Here is a 13,477-nt window from a genome sequence, read left to right as displayed (position 1 = left end):
AAGGTTTGCAAATTAGTAAAAGAGAAAGGAAGGATTAATTTTGTGGTGTATAATATATAGAAAGCATCGATATGAACCTATGGAGTTTTAATGTAAAGATGGTAGATAGATGAGTTGTACATATACATTGTTTAATATATATAAACACACTATATATATATATATATATGAACCTATGGAGTTTTAATGTAAAGATGGTAGATAGATGAGTTGTACATATACATTGTTTAATATATATAAACACACTATATATATATATATTTCCTCTGTCTGCTTAAAGGGCCTTTGAGATAATGAACTCTGACTATCAACAACACAACTAAGGCCCAGTTCTTGGCACTTAAATATTACTTTCCAACCAAAAGAGCCCAAAGATTATTTTAAAAAATGTTTAATTTCAGGGCAAGGGCAGGAAAAAAAGTAATATAAAGTGCCCATAGCATCCTCAAGAGCCAAAAGTCTAAAAAGTTTCAGATGTTTGCTGACACCAGAGATGCCATTAAGGAGCAACCAGTGGCCAAAGCCAAATAAAAATCATAGTATTGAGTTATATCCCAGAGAACAATGTCAGAATCCATGAGTCCACACTAACAGATACACAACTGAGTGAACAAATGGTTCACATCCTTCATTAGAAAGTATCTGTACTCAACAAAAATATCAGACAGAAAAGAGATAGCCCTTCCTTACAGAAGCCTTCCAACTAGTAAATATTGCAAGAATTAAGGAATTAGAAAATCATTACGTTATCCTCAGAGCAAATGATGCACCATGATTTGTTGTTTTGCATTCAATACAATAGTTGCACCTAAAGGAATTGCTGTCCCAACCAGCAATTGCAACTCTGCAGCTACCAACAGTAGTTGAGACACAGTGGCCAGGCACAGGCTCTATCATGGCCTCTAAAAAGAAAGTTTATCTAAACTTCTATCCTTCTATAGAACCCAGGACTCAAAGGTTGAGGTGAAATCCTGCTAGCTCAGAGAGGCTGAATAGCAAGTAACTAACCTTCTCTCCTTGTTGGCATCTCCCGAACAGTGCAGGAAGGGGATGTTGTCCTTCCGCTCACCCCCCACTAAAGAACCCTCACTACACCTAGTTCCTCCCTAAGACTTCCTGTCGGCTAATGGCTGACTCAGTTGCCTGACCCCAGGTTCATTTTATTTAATCAAGTAATGTACCATGTCTTTGCGTCGTTAACAAAATCAGCAGAAGCAAATGTAGCACACCTTCACATAGTTAAAATAATATTCCACAAAAATGATTCACGGCGCACGCCTTTAATCCCAGCACTCGGGAGGCAGAGGCAGGCGGATCTCTGTGAGTTCGAGACCAGCCTGGTCTACAAGAGCTAGTTCCAGGACAGGCTCCAAAACCACAGAGAAACCCTGTCTCGAAAAACCAAAAAAAAAAAAAAAATGATTCACAGATGGAAGCTAGCTAGCACTGTGAGTGGGGGACAGCCATATAATCTCAATGTACTTGACCTTAATAGCAATCACAAACAACAGGAACTTTTGAATACTGAAAGCCGGTAGACACACATCACCTTCACCAAGTAGCCAAGGGGACATGAGTAATGATAGCTAGTGACACCAGGATCTTTGTACTGGTCATCTGTGACAAGTAGGCATGGCAAAAAGACAGCTACTACAGGCTTTAGTGAACCAATAATTATGCCAAAGGGTGGAGTCTGAAACCTGGAAGATAAAGATGTTCGCCCTGGGAGCTGGAGCTGGAAGGTCATGTTTGTCTACTGTAGAAACGAGCCCATCTCCCTGGGGGAGGGCAAGGAAAGTGGGGCTTCCTAGAGAATGAGGGCTTTGCTAGGATGAGTATGTGAAGAAGTCAGGGCAAGGCACAGATGGCCTGAGAGGCTTCTCTGGTGTCATGGTGGTGTATCACTGTGGTCTACTTTTGTCTAGAGGCTGTGCTGTAGGAATTCCTTTAGCCAGTAGCCTTTAAGATACCAAATCACTTGGGCGTGGCCTCTTACTATAAACCCCAACATAAAAGTGCACATGCTCACTCCCACCTCCCCACCCCTGCCCAAGTCTTCTGAATTTGATTCCTGTTCCCCATTCATGCAGAGGACTGTGATCTCTGAGTCTACCCCTAAATAAATAACCTTTTATATATTCAATTCTGAGCTAATGTTGGATTAACTTTGTAACTTTCATCTTCATCTGGAGTCCATGTAAATCCCCAATCCATACCTATGGGGATGGGCCAAAAAAAGATCCAAAAGGTCCATGACCCAGAAGGTCTCCCACCCCTGGCCGCCTGGCTTGATTTCACCTATTAAGCAGAAATAGTGTGGGGAGTTCTTCTGTATATGCGTTGCTTTTATTGGTTAATGAATAAAGCTGTTTTGGCCAATGGCTTAGCAGAATAGAGCTAGGCGAAAAAACTTAACTGAATGCTGGGAGAAAGAAGGCAGAGTCAGAGAGAAGCCATGTAGCCACCAGAAGAAAAAGATGTAAGTTGCCAGCTGGGAACTTTGCTGGTAGGCCACGACCTCATGGTGATGCACAGATTAATGGAGATGGGTTAGTTTAGGGAATAAGAGCTAGCTAGAAATATGTTTAAGCTATTGGCCTAGCAGTGTTTTAATTAATACAGTTTTGTGTAATTATTTTAGGTCTGAGCAGCCTCTGCCAACAAGGCTGGGCTCCCTCTCCTGATTCTGCCAGTTTCTGATTTCACATTCTCCATGCTGAGATGAGAATTTTTGCTAAAGACGCTGTGCTGTGCTGTGCCTGCCCATGAACACGTCTCACTGTGATGATCAAGACAAGACGTGGAAGAAGCCTCAGGAGGATTACACTCAATCTTAGATCTGCACATTCTGGCCCCAGGCACTGTTCCCAGGATACAGGACCTGGTGACACCTCTCCTCCTGTTGTAGAAGGTACTATAGGATCTTCCCCACACCCACAGAGAGTGCAGCTCTGGGCTTTGTGTGCAAGTGAGTGCTGGGGGAGCCTTTCTGTCTTTAGGGAGACAGCAGGATCTTCCTTTTGTGCTTGCTGTGTCTCATCTCACTGATTAAACCCACCGGCTGCACGTGTAACCGCTCTACATAGATAATTAATCCAGCCCATAGGGATAACTGTGGCTCAGCTGAGACTAGAGTTGAGAATTCCTATTGTCCCCTGGTCTTTTGATGCTATGTGAGGAAGAAACTAAGAATTCTTTGACAAGGGAAAGTGACAGAGAAGAAACCCCTGTTCCCTGGAGGCAATCCCACTAGGAGTTTCCTGAGGCAACAACAGCCTGTCACCCACCTGCTTATTAAAAACCATAGTTTCACCTCCTTGTTATTTCACAGGCCAGACTGAGGGCAGGCAATTCCTGGTGTCCTGAGCCCCAGCTGCTGAAAAATCGACCTAAATCCCAGGTGTGCACTGCCTGTGAAGGGAGTGGCGTCTGCCAGGGCTTCACTAATGTGATGGTCCTAGGTTGGGAAGGGAAGAGCTAGTGTGCTCCAGCTCTGGACAAGATGCTCACAGTTGCTGCTTCCCTCAGTTGGTTCTTGAACAGTGGTAGGAAGATGAGCCAAAGTGTGCAGTGCTCTGGACCAATCCTTGCCTCAGGGTGTTTGCCTCTGCTCCTCTCTCTTGGGCTACTCCCCACTAAAGAGCCCCCAATCCATCCACAATCCAGTGTAATAATCACTCACTCAAGAAAGCACCCAAGAGTCCCAGCTACACTGGGATTCTCTGTGGTCCATCTATCTGGGTACACGTTCCAGCTGTAACCAAGCATTGCATGGGATGTCATTCCGGCTACAGTGTCAGCTTTCTCTGGATTGGTTCCTCATCTGTCTTTCTGTGCAAGACCAGGATCCATGCAGAGTAGCTGCCCTGTATGTACGTAGAAGATGAATGACAGAATGCATATAAGAATGCACACTTTAAGGCCACGTCACCTGAGCTCCAAAGAACTTTGATATTATGGCTATAGTTATTGGGTGGCTGTGAACTAAACTATCACTGTCTACCTGAAAATCTCCGCAAGCTGTCAGAGGAAAATGGTAAGCAGAAAGAGTTCTTCCTTTGATTTTTCTTTCTTTTTTCTTTCTTTCTTTTTTTTTTTTTTTTGAGATAGGGTCTCATGTAGACCAGGCTAGCCTCAGACTTATTCTGTATTCCAAGGATGGCTGTAACCTTCTGATCCTCTTACCTCCATCTCTCTGCTGAGAATACAGGTGTATGCCCTATACCTTGCTTCTAAGAGTGAAGGCTTCAGAGAAGTCAGTAAAGAGCCTATTGTACAAGCATGGGGACCTGAGTTTGGATCTCCGGCACCCATGCAAAAAGCTGAGCATGGTGCCACAAAACTCCAGGGCTGGAGAGGGGAAGGCAAAAACCAATAGGTCCTTGGAGCTCACTTACCAGTCAGCTTGGTCAAGGTGACTTAGCCCAAGACATAGTGAGAGACTCTCTCTCAAAAATAAAATATATGCTGTTTAACAACAACATTCATTGTTGACCTCTGTCCTCCGCATGATCACACATCCACATGCATGTTCATACATGTATGCACACTATACACATACACTCATGAGGGAAAAAGAGAGAGAGAGAGAGAGAGAGAGAGAGAGAGAGAGAGAGAGAGAGCAAGGAAAGGGGAAGGAAAGGGGGAGGGAGGGGAGGCAAGCACAAGCAAGCAAGCTTCATCACAATCTTGCTATTGTCAGGTCCAATCAGCAGGAAATTGGTGTTTCAGTCCACTTAGCTCTGAGGCAAACCTTGACAATTCCTCAGAGCTGTGCTGTGATGACTGGGTGGCTGTCTTCAACATACTATTTCAGGGTCACTATAACTAGGCTGTGGTTCTCATGGTGACTCACTCTCCAGACTTTCTGCTGCTGCAGGCCGAGCCCTGGAGCCCTGTCAGCCTGCTGTGGTCTGAGAGTGAGCTGTCTCCCACAGCCTGGAATGCTTGATTCCCAGCTGGTAGCACGTTTTTGGGAGGCTGGTGAGACATTTAGGACCTGAAGGAAATGGGTCACTTCTGGCCCAAGGTTTTGTTTGTTTGTTAATTCATTATGATTCGGGGAGTCTCAGATGCCTGCTCCCTGCTACCACAAGCTCTGCCACACCTCTTCTCCATGATGGACTGTACACTCCTAAACTACGAGCCAAAAATCCTTTCTCCTTTAAGGTGTTTCTGTTAGATACCTTATCCAGGTGATAAGGAAATAGTTACTAAGAGCCTCTTCGCTGTGGTTTGAGATTTCTGACTCTGGACAAAGGAGGGGTCAGAGTTCTTCATACTAAAGCCAGGTTTTGGTACTTGAAGGTAAATAAGCAATGTGATGTCAGATTTCATGGAAGAAAAGGGAAGCGGAGGGAGGGGCTTCAGTGATTATGCCTATGCATGGAAGTGTGGGCTGGACACTCTCTCAGGGTATGATTCCCAGAGAAGCTCTGCTGGGTGGATGGACAGACAGACAAACAGACAGCACTTACTGAAGAGGCTGTTGTTCAACACATGCCAAAGGGCATGCTTTCCAGGAGGCCACTGTCTCCCATCTTATCTCTCCCACCCTAGTCTCTTGCTTGTTGGTTGAGCACACCCACAGACCCCTGCTAAGTATTTCCATGGGAACCACCCACAGAAACATGAGCCCTCCTGGAGTTAGACAGGTGACCCTCCCAGCTGCTAATTTGCTAACAGAACCTGGGAGCCTGGGGAGAGCAGGTCTATTCCAATCTCAGAAATGAACAGGGCTTGGGCCCATCTTTCTAGCTTCTCTCTGAAACCAGTAGTACATGTACAAACTGAGTTATTCGGACCCTACCTAGACTCAATTAGAAATATACATGTGTATTTTTAGCCATGAACATCTTGCTTCGCTTCTAGGGAAACAAATATAAGCTGTTCCAGACCAAACTCTTAACACCAATTGAAAAATAGAAGTCTAATAACAGAATCTGTCCCTTACTGGCCACATTTTCTAGACAAAGCAGAGAGCTTTGCATCTTTTCTTCATTTAATTCTCATACCAATGCTGATAAGTAGTTATCTTTATCTCTATTTACAATTGAGGAAACTGAGATCATTATGAGCAACTCAGAGAGGTCATGTGACAGGGTCAAAGTTACAGGACTGTGGTAAAGGGACAAATGTTTATAGGCTCTGGTCAGGGATTAGGTTGGCTTAGTAAATTAATAGTTATGAATTTTCCTCCGATAACTATGATTTCACTAGCACTTGTCCAATTAGAGAGATGTTGGTTACTGCCAAGGCATGCCCTACACAAAGAACTACAGGCAATTAAGTAAAGCTTGGAGTTGGAGAGGTGGTCCTCCTCAGGGAAGAGCACACCAACTGGTTGTCCAGTACCAAATAATTGGCCCTGAAAACATAAATAAAGTAACATTATACAGACTCAACAATTTATTCATATATATTTAGGAATATATATGAATATGTAAATACATATATGCATACAATAAGGAATAAAGAGGCCATGAATTTGAAGGACAACCAGGAAGGGGTATGTTAGGGGATCATTGGAGGGAGAAAAAAGGGAAAATTGTCGTAGTTAAATTAATTTTAAATAAAACAAAGTTACAGGGCTGCTTAAGGTAGAACCAGCAATGAACACAGATCAATCTGAGCACTGCAGCCTCATGACTGGGCTAACAATGGTGATGCTACTGATACAAGAAAAGAAAGAAATGTGCCTATAACCACTTTACCACTGAGGCGTGATGACAGTTATCAACAGTGAGTAACAACAGAAGAACCCAGAGTCCGTCCAAGTTAACCCTGAAGGACAGTCAAGTAATGAGCTATGGTTTCTAAGGGCAGCCTGGAAGGGGAAAAGCTAATCCTGAGGAAGGATGGGGTGTCAGCTCACCAGCTCACCTGCACCAGCATCAGCTAGATCCCGTTCAAAGTCAGCGTTCCCAGTTGGTTATCTAGGAGATGATAAAGTCTAGTCAATCCTTCTGGATGTTTATAAGTTCATCAACGTTAAAGATGCTCAAGTGAATTCATCTCCAAAACAGACTTCTACTTGACTGTGGACTCTGGTCAGGGTAGAGGGGGTGCTTGTGACAGTGTGGGTAACAAAAACACATGAGATAGTATATCTATTTCCCATCAGAAACTCCACTGAAATGCAATGTCTTGGTCAGTGGTGGCAGGGACATTAGCTCTGTGGTTCCCGAGGTTGGAGATGGCTGTCAATCTCAATGTGGATTCAGGGGAAGAGTGTATGAGGAAGCACATCCTCTGAAATGCTCACCTTGTCAGGTGCCTGGCCATTCCAGCAAATCCAGATGTAAGGCCGGCCTCCACACTGGGCCAGCATATCAAGACCAAGGTATTTAGGACACCCAGCTCACAGTCCATCTGCCAAAGCCTGTGGAGGGCGTGTGGCTGCCACCTGTAGACCAAGCTGGGATTTTCCAAGCCCCCAGGGTTCTGTCAGCTTCTGGTACTCCTTTAGTAGATAAGCCAGCTCTGGAGCACACAAGCAGGCCACCCCACCTTTATTTTTTGGTGTTTCCTTTGTAGTAAGACAAGACGTTATTCCCGGTGTGTGTTTGGGGCCAGGGGTCACAAGTTCCCCAGAGACTACTGAGGATCAAGTTGAACTGGATTACCAGGAAAACAAGGGCTCCTGGAAGGCCTGAAGTGTTGTAGGGGAAAGTGCTGTTAAGGCCCTGCAATATGCTTCTTCTGACATGGCTGTTCAGCCCTTCTCTCACACAAGACACCATTTCCAAGGTCTGGAAGTGAGGCTGAGTGGGGTGAGCATGGTTGCTAGATCTCACTTCATCAGGGCTAAGCATTACTGACTAGTTCGGGGCCTTTCAAGCTGTTTTTTATCTGGTTGCCAGTCACATTCCCAAAAAGGTGGGCTCTGCAAGAAGCTTGGTTCTAAGCTCAATCTGAGCCTGGAGTGTGGGCTGGATAAAGGCAAACACTACAAAACTTGTGGAGCTCAGCCCTATGGCCAGCGATGGACTAAACATGTGTGTGCTCCTGAGTGGACTGCCTTGGTGAGGCTGATCAGAGGATGACATCCTGGGGTCCTGTCTCTAGAGCGCTAAAGAAACTCTCCAGATGACCTGGTAGCTGTCTTAGCACAATTCCTTGCTCATGCCTGTTACTCTAAGTGCAAGCTTTTTATTCTCCTTTTCCTTCCACATCTCACCCCTTTCCCCTCCTTCTCTTTCAAGCCACGCTGCTGTACGGTTTTGAACATGCTATCCTCTCTCTTTAGAGGACAGAGACAACATCTTACACATCCCTTAACAGGGTTCTTTCATAGAGTTTGGGACTCTATAAAAGTCCTTTTCTGTCTCCCCATCTTTCCGTTCCCTGTGGAGGGGGGAAAAAGAAATTTTCATCAGTGGTGTAGCCACCTGCAAGTTGCCCATGCTCCTGTGATTAACCCTAATTAAACTCAGTGGTTCACAAAACAAGCAAGCAAGCAAACAAACCAGGACAATTTGTCTACTGGCTACCCTTGGTTTCCCTCCTAGTAGTTTACTATGAATGGTTTTAAATCCAGCAAGTTTTCTTAACTCATTACCATTTTCTGCTACTTATACGACTGTCTTTTCATTAGGAGTATTTCTATTTGAAAAAGTTCCCACTCATTTTAAGAGACAAACTTAAATTTATAATAGGAACTTGCTTGAAATAACTTCAAATCAAAGGGTTTAAACTAAAATAACTATGCTAGGATGCAAAGTAGTATCAGTTTCTTGGTGTATAATCTGTTGGACATTAATATTAATTGATCAAAACCTATCTTGATTTGAAAATAACTTCTCTTAACATTTAATACAAATGAAGTAAGTTTGGTTTAATTGTGTTATTTCTACTGATTGTTTTCATTGCAATTATGCCCATAATCAGCCATGAAATATTTCAGATGATTCCAATCATCCCTGCTGACAGTTCAGGGATGCCACTTTGAGAATCACTCATCTCATTTTTCTTTGAAAGTTTCTCTTTTCAGTAAAGCTGATTTTTCATCTCCAGAAATTTCACATATATTACATTAATGTAGCACCAGAAATTTTCATCTCTTTACTGCTAGTTTTTGTTTGTTTACTAAGAATAAGACAAAATCATCCCATTCCTCTTGAATGGCAGGACCACAACCTCCAAACTTCTCTCTTCCAAAATAAGTATCACCCGTCCTTCTACCATCCCCAGCTCCACTCAGCTCTCTCATGACTCTGGCTGTGGTTCCGCTGTCATTCTAGTTCATGTTTCTGGACTCAGTGGCACTTCAAAAGTAACATCATAAAACGTTTTGTCAATAAACAAGAGGGCCTTTGGAGCATGACTAGCCATGAGGGCGCCAGCTTCATGAATGGGATTAGTTCTCTTATGAGAGAGGCTGTAGGGACCCTATTTGCTCTGTCTACTACAAGGAAACACATACAAGGTGATGGACTCCCAACAGACTCAGCTCTACTGGCTTCTTCATCTTGGACTTTCTAGTCCAGAACTGTGAAGGGTGAGTTTCTGTTGTTCATAAATGACCAAGTTGAAGGCATTTTGCTTTAGCATCCCAAATGGCCTGACAATAGTCTCCCTACTCCCAGACTCACCCCCTCAAATCTTTTCTCTACCTCAAACCAAGACTGGTGCTTACACACAGCCTATCTTACACACAGAACCCTACAATAGTTTTCGTCTCACTCAAAATAAAGCTAAAGTCTATAATGGTTCCAAGGTCCTCAAGGCTCTCAAAGGACCTCCTCCCCCAACATCTCTTAGGATTTGTTCAAATTTCACCTTCCCAGGTGAACCTATATAGTCATTGCATTTCAAACCGTACCCATTCCCTTCACATCTGTTATCCTTGTTAACTAGTCAATGCATCCCCCATCTGCTAGAAATGAATGTCACTATTCATTGGTACACTCCTTGTGCTAGAGCAGCCTGTGTTCTTGCAGATGACACCTTGTACCTATCTGTTGAATTAATGGAGTTTGAGTAAATGGATAATTTTCTGAAGTATGTGGTTATTGATTTTCAGGTTTTAATTAAAAGAGAAAGGGAACAGGAAGTTTCATGGGGAAATATAAGAAAGGAAGAGCGTAGCCTAGCCAAATAAACAGATGTCAGTAGAAATAAGGAAAAGCTCTCCTGAGAATATGCATCCAAATCATGAAGTGCAAGATGCAGGTGCATGAACGGTTATGCTAGCTTTTAACAAAATTATACGCTTTTCGGGTGTTACCCAGGAAACTGGTGATGACAGCTGTTCCTACATAGGGAAACTGAGTGGCTAGGCAGCAAGGGTTAGCAGGAACTAGCATCTCAATGGGCAACACTTTACTTTTGAATGTTGTGCCATGTGCAAACAATATCTATTGATTTAAAATTTAAAATAAATTCCTAAGAAAAGAGCAGCGTCCATGATTAGCAATTCCCAAATGAACACTCAATTGATTAGCCATGACTTGCATACTCTTCGAATAGGAAGACTTCATCCCAATACTTGGCTGTAAGACCCATCTGAACATACTTAAATGCCGAGAAAAGAAGTGGCTCGGGAGCTGGCAAGATGGCTCAGCAGGTGAATGTGTTTGTCGCCTAGTTCGATACCTGGGGTCCACATGGTAACAGGAGAGAATTGACTTCTGCAAACTGTCTCTGACTTTTACAAGCATGTGTGCATGCACACACACACTATACATATATACATACATATATGTATATATGTATAATATATACAATATATATAAATATATATAATATATATATATAATAAAATAAGTACACAGGAAGGGCAGTCAGCCACAGTGAAAGTTGTTCAGTGCTATCAAACACCAACTTGACCAATCTAACCACATCAGCTACTCCATCCACAAGGAAATGGTTAGAGCATGAAACATGTCCCCCCTCCACTGCCCCACAGACACACTCCTCCTGGAGAAGCATCTTCATGATGATTAAGGGTGCTCCAGGACAAGGAAGAGGGTCCTCCCTCAAATCCCCTTTTCTGACCGTTTCAGTCACATCTGCCTAAGCAAGGCCATGTATATGTGGAGAAACTTGGAGTTCACCTTCCCATTGGTGACACCACCACTTTTGTCTCTTCATTTGCCTCATAGCTTCCGATAAATTCTTTGCTTATATATATATATATATATATATATATATATATATATATATATATATATCAAATTTTTACTCACTAGTGGAGAGCAGAGGATAACACTCAGGCTTAGGTTCTTACCTGCCACGTTGTGGGATCCAGGGACCCGACTCAGGTTGCGAGGCCCATGCACAAGGGCTTCTACACGCTGTAGCCACCTCAGTGGAGCAATTTTCTTATACCACTTATTTACTGGGTCTTAGGTATAAGAGATGTCTTCCAAGAAAATTCCAAAGCATTGGTACTGATGATGCTTTCAATGGCATTGATCCACTTAATTCTCTCTATTCAAATTCCTGTAGCTTTTATATCAGTTTGACTGTTCCTCCTTGTAGTAAGTAGGTGAACACACTAGTCATTCATGAATTCTAAGAGTTCTGTTTTCTGAGCTGTCCATTATGCATTTGGCTGTGTGGTTCAAAAAAGTCCAATATGAGCCGGGCGTGGTGGCATTCACCTTTAGTCCCAGTACTCGGGAGGCAGAGGCAGGCAGAGCTCTGTGTTTTTGAGGCCAACCTTGTCTACAAATCAAGTTCCAAGACAGCTAGATCTGTTACAAAGAGAAACCCTATCTCAAAAAAACCAACCCTCCAAAAGATAGTTTAATATGGTGTATTCACATAAGATTGGCATTCAAATTTACCATCTGTAAGGCTGTCAGCAGTCCTTAGCCTGTGGCAATCTGACCATTCTCTGACACCCCCACTACTCTATATTTACCCTACCCAAAAAATAGGAGACAATAACAGAAAACCCAATTTTACCCAGAAGTCTGGAAAAATTAAACGTGTCTAAAGGTATGGGCTTTTATTAGCAAAAGCCTTAAACAATGGTTTGATTTGGGCTCTAGTGTTTGAAGTCCCTAATGCAATGTTTAGGAGTGGATCCCTGGAGTGACTGTTACCTCCTGATCTATTGGCCTGGTCTTGCCAACACAAAATCTACATTTAAAAGTACAGTAAGAATATAATGCTGATATGAAGCGGTACATTAGCCAAATAGGTATGAGACAACAGCAAAAAAAAAAAAAATCATTGCTGGAGATGGGACAAAATGTCCCCTTTAAGTAAAAGCCAAGAATGTCACCTCTCCTCATAAGGAGAAGGTTAGGATACATGGCTCAGGGCAGGGTGGCCACCAATACCCCTACAAGAATGTCTACCAAGTGCTCTGTAGGTGAGAACTGCATGCTTAGGATGAACCACAGTCCACTGAATGACCAGGTGGTATGTACACATGCCTGGTCTACAAGGAGGGTGTGGACTACAGAGTATGTGAATTGTGTGCAGTGACCAGAGGGCACTACCAGTTTGTTGATGATCATATTTTGCATTTTTACTTTATGTAAGCCTCACAGGAGAAGACTAGCATTTATTTAAAACAGAAAAGGAAGGATCCTTTGGCCTGTGAATAGCATGTGCCAGACGTTCTTTTCCAACTTAGTATATCTTATTTTCCTTCTTATTCCATGGCTGGCTGTGCGGCTGGGTGACTGGGCCCTGATGTCCTCCTCTTCGTATTCTCTTGCTGCTGCTTCTCCTCCTCCCAGGTTTCTCCCCCTATAGATTCTCTTTGCCTGCCAGTCCCATCTATCCTTGCTCCTCTTTATTAGACCATCAGGTGTTTTAAACAAAGAACCACAGCTTTACAGAGTTAAATGTAGCAGAAACAAAAGTGACACACCTTAAAATAATTTTCTACAACAAGGCTGCAAGCTCATGATTCTCTTACTTGGCCAAGTTTCCTGTGCTTGTTTTCTGCCCACACTCACAACTGGGATCTTTCACCTAACAAGTCAGAGTTTTTCTCTGTATTGGAATCTATCTGACCATAGCAGCCCCTATAAACAGCAGCGGTGGCTTCCTGGGTGTTGGACAAGCTCTTTGTCTACCACAGATCCATCAGCCTATACCCTTCATGAGGATGCTGAGTGTCAGTAACCACACCTTACAATATAAGGAATATCCATCTGCAATCCCAGCACTCAGGAGTCTGAGGAAGGAATTCATGCTAGTCAGAACTTGCCTCAAAACAATCAACAACAAACAACAAAACCTGTTTGTTTGTACTTCACTTTTTCTCTTCCTGGGACAGGGGTAATAGAAGAGAGTTGAGACAGAGTCTCATGTATCATAGGGGTCTCTGAATTCCATATATAGCCAAAGAAGACCTTAAACTGGTCCTCTTGCTTCTATTACCCTAAAGTAGAGATGGAAGACATATGTACCATGCCTGGTTTTATTGGTGTCGATGTTAATCACCAAGGGAAACTTTTTTTGTATTGATCTTAATTTGGAAGTAAGACAACAAAGATAACTGGTCGACCCC

Source organism: Microtus oregoni, unplaced genomic scaffold, assembly GCF_018167655.1.
Source record: "Microtus oregoni isolate MIOR12 unplaced genomic scaffold, Mior012 000042F_ref0000377, whole genome shotgun sequence".
NCBI lineage: Eukaryota > Metazoa > Chordata > Mammalia > Rodentia > Cricetidae > Microtus > Microtus oregoni.
The sequence above is the reverse complement of the archived record's forward strand: the minus strand, read 5'-3'. Positions refer to the sequence as shown.